This window comes from Alligator sinensis, unplaced genomic scaffold (assembly GCF_000455745.1).
Source record: "Alligator sinensis unplaced genomic scaffold, ASM45574v1 scaffold872_2, whole genome shotgun sequence".
Lineage (NCBI taxonomy): Eukaryota > Metazoa > Chordata > Crocodylia > Alligatoridae > Alligator > Alligator sinensis.
Window position 1 is genome coordinate 885,884 of NW_005842132.1, and position 10,604 is coordinate 896,487.

Consider the following 10,604-nt stretch of genomic DNA (forward strand, 5'->3'; position numbering starts at 1 on the left):
TCGAAACAAGGGGGACATTTTGTCGGGGGGGGGGGGGGGATTTGGGCAACCCCCCTCCCTCTTTTTGCTACAGGGCGCCCACCCCTTGTGCCCCACACCTGCTCCATCCATGGACAGGCACTCCAACCAGCTGTTGGGCTAGTTGAACAACTTTCTGGGGTGGAAATAGGGGGAAGGGGAGTTGGGGGGGTGGTAAATGAAATCAGAGTCCTTGTGTGCATTCAGGAGAGCCCATCCTCCAGCCGGGAGATGGGCAGGAGCAGGCATTTAAAGTCCCATCCGTGGAGAGAAGAAGAAAAAAAAAAAGAGGGGGGATAAAAGAGAGAGATCTCACCCACCGACCTGTCCGGATCTACAGCTGCTGGAAGCAACTTGAACCCCCGGCCTGGGGCATGTGGCTGCAGATCCTGCCTGCTCCAGCCCTGTCCAGGTCCCAGGCCCCCCCAGCAGAGACCCTAAAACAGTTCAAGCATGATCACCCCCCTTGCTTCTGCTCTTCAAGCCTGGATTTATTTTATTTTTTTTGTCTCCCTGATTTCTTTTTTTTTTTTTTTTTCCTCTCCTCCCCCCCTTGCCCTGTGCTGCTCTGGCTCCTCTGCTCCAGGAGAGCCCCAGGGGTGGGGGGGAGAGGCCAGGCTAGTCCTCCTCCCTGTGTCCCATGCAAAGGGGAGAGCAGACTAATCAGTGGGGCTGAGCCTGCACTGGGGATGTGACTTGAGAGCTGGGAGGGGAGGGGAGGCAGGGAGACTTACTTCCAGCTCTACCATAATTCATCTAAAGCAGGTGCAGCCGCTTTCCAACCCCAGAGGTCCAGCCTGCAAGAGGAAGTGGCTGTAGTCTAAGGGAATGAGAAGTGAAAGGGGGGGGTGTTAAAAAAAAAAAAAGCCGAACTCCAAGGAAGCCTTTGTGCTGGTGTGTGAGCTGGGAGGTGTGCGTTTTGGAGCCTGCCAGAGAGGGAAAGGAACCTCAAGTGGAGGAGCCGGGCAGCCGCTTTGTTTCTCTTTGCAGCTGTTCCAGGATTTTGCTTTTTTCCTTCTTTTTCAATGACTTCTATGACAGGCTGGAGAGCAGGGCTTCGCGGTGCCAGGCGCGGCACCAACACGCGTGATAACGCAGAGCCCCTGCCCCAAGCAAGGAGAAGGGGAGAGAGAGAGAGAGAGAGAGAGAAAATGCAAACGGCCAGGGGAAGGACTAAGGTTTATTTTACAGACAAGTAAACTGAGGCACAGAGACCAGTCCAACGTCCCATAGCAGGTTCTTGAGCATGGTAAGAATGGATGGTGGGCCTCCCAGACAAAGAGTCAGCAGCCCTGAGGAGTGCACGGTCTCAACTGACAAGGAAGGTCTATTGTCCCATTTTACAGATGGGAAAAGTGAGGCAGGCTGCTGCCAAGTAAGAACTGAGTGTCCTACCAAACTGTTGTACCTTGTATGTACATTCAACACCTCCAGGAGCCAGTCTGTTTTCCTAACCCCTGCACTCATCTGCATTAGCCCATATTGCTTTTCTCCTCACACTGGGAAGAGGATACACAGGCAGTCGGCAGGGGGAAAGGAGCAGCCAGCCTGTCAAGCCATAGTCTGACCCTTACCACAGAAATCCTGGCAGGCTTCCTCACAGGCCCTGGTCGCTGTAGCGGAGCTCAGGGGAAGTAGTGTCAGTCGAACTGAGAGAAAATGGATTTTCCACAAAAATGTGCCATTTACACCTACATTGAAGTGTTTACCAAAAACGTGTCAAGGCACAAAACCTTGTTTACAAAAAAAAATAAAAATTTAAATGAAATGTTTTGCCAAATGTCAAAGTGTCCTGGTTGCACATCGTCAGCGGGCAACAATTCTGCCTTTTAATTTAAAGCTGACTTTTTGAAGCTAAATCCATTTTTTTTTTAAATGTAAAACCAGTTTTAAGAGGTGCTGTTGGAATAAAACACTTCGGTTTTATTGGGGGAAAATAATCTTTCCAATCAACTTGAAACTCTTTTTTTCCCCCCTCAGGAAATTTTTTTGCATTTTTTTTCTTTATGCATGTGTGTATGTATGTGTGTGTGTGTACATGTATACACACATATACATATACACACACACACACATATACACACACATATAGACAGCTATATATAGATATATACACACACATATAGACAGCTATATACACACATACACACACACAGACAGCTATATATAGATATATATAAACACATATACACATACATAAATAGCTATATATAGATATATACACACATGCATATACACATATATAGACAAATAGATATAGATTTCACAATGGAAAAACAAATTTCAGAGTTTTATAATTCCCCCCTCAACAGGAAACCCAGCTCCCACGTGCTGTAGGTGCCATCTCTGGACCCCCTAGCGGGAACGTGTCCGGGGAGCCTGTTTTGTTCGCCCCCAGCCTCTTCCACAAAAGACACAGCACAAAGACCCCTCCCCAGAGGAATAGTGCGCGCAGCGCTGGGAGTCAGGCCCATCTCAATTATAACCCCAGTTCTTCCACGGGCCCTTTCTGAGGTCTCAAACAAGTGACTGGGGGTCAGATCCTCAGGAGGACTCAGGTCACCTTGATATGCCCTCAGGCTCCTTTCAAGAGTTAGGGCTTGTCTACATGTGCATTAACATGCTTCAGTTAATGTGCATTAAACCTAGTACCTCCCTTGTGAGGTGCTAGGAAGATGCGCATTAACTAAAGAGCACGGTTTTTAAGTGACGCTTAATGCACATTAAAATAGGCCAAAAATGCACATTAAAGTGCATGTGGAGTGTCTAATATGAGCGTGCTGCTAAAAATCCAGCCCCCACCACATGACTCAAGCCCTGTTGGAAATGGAAGTCGAGGGCATGGTTTTCAGAGCAGAGCATCCCTGAAAAGAGGTGTGGGGTATCACTTTTTCCCCCCCTTTAAAAAAAAAAAAAAAAGGTCTTTTTTCAAAACAAACTTTCAAGGGGGAAAAAGGGAATGCTATCCACGTTTCCTGTTTTTTCACACAATAGGAACGTGGGACTGGCCAGGACCACGGTCCAGCAAGCCCACTATCCTCTGTCCCAAAGGGGGCAGCAGCAGATGCTACAGATGAAGGGGCAGGAACTTCGGTATCAGTAAACGGAGGATAATTTTTCCCCCACCCACTCACCAGTAGGTCTTGTCCTACGCTTAGTTGTTTCTCTTTTACTAAGTAGCTGTAGCTCCCTGCAAACTTGTTTTCTTGTTGGAAACTGGACTTTTGGTAAACCAAACATTTCAAAGATGATTTCAAACCTCGTGGAACCAAAACGACTTGGCAATTGCACAACCATGCATAGAAACTTTTTTCCCAGCAGAGGCTGTGGGTGCTCAGAAAAAAAAAAAAAGAAAATCATAATCAGGTGCTTAACTCCTTAGTGTCTGCTCCCCAGTTGAGCTGCATGGGTCTTTCCCCTGCATGTGGGTATCAGTGGATGTAAAGCCCATGGAAAGTTTTTAATGCTGAGCCCTATTCTGAAAGGAGCCGGCTGCTTCCAGACACACAACACCAACAGCTAATGCAGGGGGGCTGCACCCTGGATCTGTCTGGGCGAACCTCTCTCACCCATTTTGTGCCCCAAGGGCAGTTTTGTGTATGTAAGAGCTAAGAACCTTTAAAATGGGCCATTTTTGAAGCATCAGACAATAAATAAATAAATAAATAAATAAATAAAAGCAAGGCACACCAAAGATGTGTTGGGAATCATGGAAGAACCTGAGTCCACTCCTGCCTGGCACATCATGAGAGACTTCAGCACCTTGCAAGAGGTGCTCAGCTGTGCCATTTGCCTCTTAACAATAGGGAGCAGCTGGGAAGAGAGTAGTAAGGAAAGGGAACACCATGGCTGTGAGCCTGGTGGACGGCTTGGGTCCCCTCAAGTGGGGAATCCTTATCTATCGGTCCACACTAAGCATCCGCTTATGGTGGCATGGCTGGGGAGACGGAAAAGGTCATCAGGGCAACAGATGCATTGTTTCAAGGCCATACAGAAACCTTCTTCACGCCCTCTCCTAAAATGCCCGTGTTACCCAGCCGCTGCATCCTGCTGCAGAAGTGGCTGCATTTCAGTGGGAGACACAACAACTGCAATAGATAAGATGTTTCTCTGGGATCAAAGCAACATGTTTCTACCACTCTCTTTGGGATACAGCCAGTGTTGAACAGGAGCAGAAGTTCCCTGCCCTAGTACAAGGTGTTTCCTGAAACATCTGTGTTCACACCCTGCCGCCCTGCCCAGTCCCCAGAGAACAGGAGGGAGGAGCACGTCTCCATAGGTTCAGAGGGAGCTCTCCGAACCCACCCACCCACCCACATCCTGCTGACCTTCCCTTCTCCTCCCCTGCGAGGAAGTCCAAAGTCCTCCTCATCACTTCCTAGGCCCAGCACTCCTGCTTCCCCTGCTCTAACTCCCTGTGCTCCTCCCCGCTCCATCTTCGTAACCTCCTTCATTTCTTTTTTCTCTACTCACTTCTTTGTGCCTTAGCTATGCTGTCCCTTCCACTTGGAAAAAGCTCTTAATTCATATCCTCCCATCTGATCCCTCCCAGTCCTTTCATTATAGCTGGGGCCACAGTATCATGTTAGCACTGCTTTTTCTAAGAGAAATATGGAAGTGGCCAGAGCACTGGACTGAGATCCAGGAGACTTGGATTTTATTCCCGCTCCTACCACTAAGCTGCTGGACAACCTTGGGTAAATCACTTCACTTTTGTGTGTTTGACAGCAATGGTGACCTTCTTTGTTAAGTGCTATACAGGAGCTATTATCTTTTGCTTCTGGGGATGATCCAAAGCACTGGTGAGGATCTACAAAGGCCTCAATCCACTGGAAAACCCTGTTACCAAGTGCCTCACCTATGACAGGTGTGTTGATTTCTTAGGATGTGCTTCCTGGTGACCCACGTACATCTGCGCTACCCTGAGTTTGGAGAGCTGCTAGTCTGCAGTTTTAACAGCCCGATTCCATAAGATGGGAAACTTTCTCTACTCTAGGCAAACCAGAAACAGCAAGGATGCATTTAGCACAACATTGGATGGAGCACTAACCTAGCAGGAGCAGGGGACTGTATCATCCAGTTATTTAATAGTAATCGTCCAGATCCTCGAGGCCACAGAGATGCCCCTCATGCAACTCTAGCAGTGGAAGTGAGACTTAAAGCTGCCTTTGATTCTCCGCCAACGTGAGATTCCTGAGCTGCCAGCCCTTGCTGTCCCTGGTCCCTCTGTGAAGACAGCAGTACTAGGGCAAGCCTAGAATCAGATGCGCTCCAGCGGTCCTGGCTAGCAGAGCGGTCCCTGGAGGGCCATTATGTGCTGATACAAGTTAAAACAGCCCTCGAGCTCAATGAGATCCTTCACAACTTCGGAGCGCTTGAGCTGGAGAAGTTGATGAAAAACAGATACTCCTTTTCAATATTTGTCATGTTTTTGTTGAACAAGCAAGAAGTTGGATTTTAGGTGGATTTTGTTCTTCAAAAGAAATGGAGGTGGGGGGGGAGAGTTTAATTTTGCATGAGCTTCCCTTTTCTATGGAAAATGACTTTCCAACTAGCATCTGGGCCAACCCCACTATCACCACACCTGGTAGCATGTATGGGCTGGATCACACCCCAGAACTAAATGTTTTTAAATGCATTTTCAGAGTCACCAGTGAATTTCAGGCCGCTAAGAAGGTATCCTCAATGACAGACCAGGGGACAGTAGGTTTCTAGCTAACCACAGAGCAGACACAGGCTTGGAAACGACACTACTAGCTTCTTCTGTCCCAACCTTGACCCAAGTTAGGGGCAAATTGACTTCTCAGGGTCATGGAGCCACATTCAAATTAATTTAGTCCCTGGATTTAGTAAGGACACCTCAATTAATACCCTGCATTTTGGTTGTTAGCATGAACCCCTAACTTCTAGAAGGTAGATTGCATCTCAGCTCATTATAGTAAGCCAACAACCACAAAATGGTCATCTTCAGTCCCTACAAAGAGGTTGGATCCAGGACCAACCCCCCTGGAAGAGAATAAGATAAGCATCCAGCTGCCCCCTGGAAGAGAATAAGTTCATATTGTCCTCAGCAGAGCTTCATATAAAGCATACACACAGCTCAGTTTATCAACACACTATAGCAGGGGTGGGCAAAACATGGCCCGCGGCCAAATGCAGCCCGCCAAGCCATTCTGTCTGGCCCACGGGGCCCGTAAAAATTTAGAAAATTAATATTTTCTGCCCCTGGCTGCCTGTCATGTGGCCCTCGATGGCTTGACAAAACTCAGTAAGCGGCCCTCCGCTCAAAATAATTGTCTGCCCCTGCACTATAGCATTGTGGCCTGCTGGGACTGAGAGGATGCGTTTCCTTGCCAGTCCCCGCAAGGGAGAGGTGGGTGAGTTACCCCAGAAATCTCACAACCTGAGCTCAACTTGTAAAGACTGACATCGTGTGCAGAGGCACCCTAGTCCATTGGTCCCTTCTCCGTCTGTCCCAGCTCAGCAGCTCAAGACACCCAGTTGCATAAGAGCAAGAATTTTCTTCACTTCAGGCGTTCCTCATTGACCTCTCCTTGTCTAACAACATGGAAGCTGCATGCAGTTGACGTTCCTCGGGAGTCTGATCGACTCCCAGACACAGAGGAGCAAGAAGCAAATCCCTTGCAGATGGGGAATTAAAATCTTCTTGGAAACAACCCACTTGGCACAACCAGGTATGGCAGGCGGATGCACTCCATGTCTCACGTGCAGGCACTATTGAGTTAGATTGTACCCCAGAAGTTGGGCGTAACCCAGTCAGACTTGCTCACCAACCCTGGCATCAAACTGAGCTCCCAGCAGTGGCCCTAATGCAGGCCCCGTGGTCACCAAGGTCTGATCTCTTCACGATATGAACAAACCAACAGCCCCATCTCAACTACCAAAACCTTTATACACCCTTTGCAGCTCTCTCTGTCAGCTGAGCTGCTGGTTGATGTTTTTTATCACTTGGTCCCCAGCCTCAGGCTCCTTAGCTATAAGGCAGACAAGTCATCAGAGGTTGGGGACGAGACCAACCCCACTTCAAGAGCCTTTCTACCTTATGCCACTCAGGCACATCCCTGATGTTGCTAGTGTGCTCCTACTCAAGTCCTATTTTCCTCCTGTCCCGAGCTGTATCCTGCTCAGCGCTGAGTGCATTTCTTGTCAGAGAGGTGCCAAGTATTTCTCTGAACATGCAAAACATTGCACAATCCAAGATATTTCCCAGTTTTACGTCCTTAGAAAGGATATGTTTCTGAATAAAATACTAGGTGTTTATAAATGTATTTGTTTAAATGTGGGCCTACTGTCCTGTGAAAACAGGCTGAATTTTTTTAACCCAAATGGGCCCTCTTTCTAAGTGAAAATAGCCTTGCTCCGAGTGAAGATTCTTATCAAAACCAGGCATGTTGGCCCCCATCTCTCAGTATGAACACAGTCAGTTCAATGTTGGACTGGAGATGAAGAGTGGGGGGGAATTAAAACAAAACAAAACAAAAATCACACGAATGAAGATGGGGAGAACATGTGTAAAGTTGCCACAGCCTAGAGAACATACTACCTTCACCTGTGTCAACTTTTAAACTTTCTTTAATAGTTTTTAAAAAACTATTAGGTAAAAAGCTCTGCGGGCAAGTCAGAACATTGCTTATCTGCCTCGACTGCAAGGTTTTGGGGGACAGAGATCATTAGTTTGTGCTTGTACCACACCTAGCACAGCAGAAGTTTGGCCTATGACTGGGGTTCCCAGGGGCTACCATGTACCCCACCACCACCGGAGCTGCAACACATCCTAATAGTTGGATCTGAAAGCTGATCAAAGGTAGATCGAGAGCAGCATTTCTCAGCCCACAGGCTGTGGCCCAAAACTGGGTCACAAGAATATATGGAACTTTAAAAATGGACTTTCCTTTAAAAGAGAAAAATGTGGGAAGCCGCAGCATTTCCCTTGCAGGCTGTAAGAGGTCCAGCCTGCAAGGGGCTGCTTGGGGCCTCCCATGCCCCACACAGTGGGGGGCTGGGGGCTGGCCATCGATGTTTACAAATGGGTCCTGGTACAAAAAATGTTGAGAACCACTGATCTACAAGATTTCAACTGCTGTACTAAGAGGGGACTATAGGTGCTCACATATCACATTGTGGAAGCACAGAAGGAAGGAATAAAGAAGCATTCACTGTGCAACTGTATTGCTATACTTTCGCTCCTCTGAAGAAGATGACAAAGAAGATGTTCAGACATGAATAACATTTACAGCTGGCAATTTGGAAACAAGTTTGATTTATCCCAAACAGAAGATGAGTGGACTAGGTACTTGAAAGGGTGGGCAGTGGCCTAATGACATCAAAGGTCTTCCCACTGACCTCAGCAGACATCAGATGAAACATCTGCAGAAGGTTTTCTGTAAGGCCTTGGGGCAATTCACTCCACCCCTCTCTGTCTCACTTGACTCATTTATAAAAGAGAAAGGTAATTGCCTAATGTGCCACCCAGAAATGTTGTGAGACTTCATTCACTAAGAGCTGTGCAGGGCTTTGCAGTCCTCAGCTGGAGCAGCAAAACATGAGCATCGTTTTAACTGAAGAACTTGCCTGGTCCCAAAGGCAGACACAACCTTGTCCTTTCCTAGAAGAGTTGCTCTTTCCAGCTCTTTCAAGAAGGACAAGCTTCTTCAGTCGCATGAGTCATAGTCAACACCAGGAGTGTGGCCAAAAGTTTTCCCTGACAGCTTTTTTCAATGGAAAACTGAGCTTATGAATAAATGACATTTTTCACGGAACATCATTTTTCCTAAAAACCAGCAGGAAACTGAGCATTCCAAGCCAGTGAAATATTTTTGAGTTTCTGTCCTTTTCTGGCTCCAAATATTGTCTTTCAAGTGCTAAAATCCGAAAAAAGAAAGATATTTAAAATGGGGGAGAAAAGAAAAGTAGAAATTTTCTCCCTTTTTCAGTCCACCCTAACTGTCTTTTGGGGCAAAGCAGCTAGAGACAAGACGGCACCTTCTTCCTTCAGGCCAGTTCTTAACTGGAGCCTGATTCAAAGTGTTGTAGTCAATGGACGACGGCTGTAACGGTCAGATCAGACCCCTAGTGACTGGCTCCTGGAAAGGTCTATGTAGTCTCGGAGAAAATTTCAGACTGTTGGTCCCGAAGGATCCACGTATAACACAATCGCCAAATGTGTGTTTGTATTTCACAGTGCCTCGGCCATAAGGAGAGCTGCCAGCTATTGCTTGTATCTAACGGACTCAGTTCGCAAGGTGAAGTCTTTGGAAGTAGAGAACTTTGTTCCTTTCCCACTGAGAACAATGGACTTGTAGAGCATGCCGGGATAGAAGATAGCGGCTTCAAAGAACGAATTGCAATCATGGCTGATCCTCGAAATCTCAATCCCCTGAAGAATTCCACCAAAGCTAATGGAATGACTTTGGATTTGCACCAAGGATCAGGACTTGGCCCTCTCAGCTTTGGTGTACCAGCTATTAGCTCTTGTTCCCTATTTAGCTTCACCTTAAGGTACCAGGGGGTTCCCTGTGTGGCTGCGAGACTGGGGTTTCAACTGGCTTGCTAGTTAAGGTTTGCAAACTGGACAGTGTAAAAGATTCCTTGGTCATTACAGCAAGGAGTCAGGTCTCCATGCACAGGAGATCTCAAAGCACTTCATAATGGGAGGGGGTGTCAGTGTCACCGTTCCCATTTTACAGATGGGGAAACTGAGGCACAGAGCCATGAAAAGACTTGTTGAAGTGGCAGAGCTGGGAATAGGATCCAGGTCTCCTGAGTCTCAGGTGCAGCACTTCAGCAACTAGGCGGCACTAGGTTAGGAACATCTAGGCGGGAGACTTTCCTAGGTGGCGAGTCTCATATGCCATGGAGAGTAAATGAGTGAGAACTAGTGCACATCTTTTTCAAAAACAAAAAACTTAGGGGGAAAATCTGCATTAAAAAGATGTTGATTGTTTGCTTTAAAAAACAAAACAAAACCAGCACTCTAATGCATCCCTCCAAATATTTCAACTCCTTGGGTTTTCCCCACTGGTCTCTCCCTCTCCCCTTGGCGGTTTGAAGGGCTGAAATGAAACAACTGGCAAAAAAAAAAAAGTTAAAAAAAAAAAGTAATAAGGGGAAAAAAAGGAGAGTAAAGCGTTAAAAATGTAACTGAAAACCACCAAACTTTTCATTTTTTGTTCCATTCAAATAGGACAACTTTTTTCCCTATTGTTTTAGAGGCACTCAACAGAAAAAAAAAAATCACAATATTTCTCTTTTCTCTAAAAGAAAATTCTATTGAACAATGCGACTTCCTTTTCCTGGGAGAGACACCTGACCATTTTTTTGAGCCCCTCCATTTCCTTCTTCAGCATTCACCCCCTATTTCCTTGCCCTCATCTCTGATTTACTGCATCCTCAGAGTATGAGTGTGTCCCACCCGGGGCAGGGGGTCGGACCTGATGATCTGTTTAGGTCCCTTCTGACCCTAAGCACTACGATACCAAGGAGATGTGGCACCTCTGAGCTTTGTAAATGGAGCTCTGGTAGTCACCCACGAAAACCAGCAAGGTTGGTTCCTAGGAAAATTAAAG

The 10,604-nt window shown here is 46.8% G+C and overlaps 1 protein-coding gene across 5 annotated transcripts in view; it reads right to left on the reverse strand.

The window, feature by feature from the left end:
- The window catches only part of FOXP4 (forkhead box P4), a 124,450-nt gene extending 123,706 nt beyond the window's left edge, over nucleotides 1-744 (reverse strand). For 2 of the 5 annotated variants that reach the window (XM_025205820.1, XM_014520583.2), the window contains exon 1: nucleotides 339-744. The gene's annotated coding sequence lies outside the window, so the exon portion shown is untranslated. The remainder of the gene's footprint in view (nucleotides 1-338) is intronic. The other 3 variants (XM_025205821.1, XM_014520582.2, XM_025205822.1) reach the window with 3 other exon arrangements.
- Between the last annotated feature and the right edge of the window lie 9,860 nt (nucleotides 745-10,604).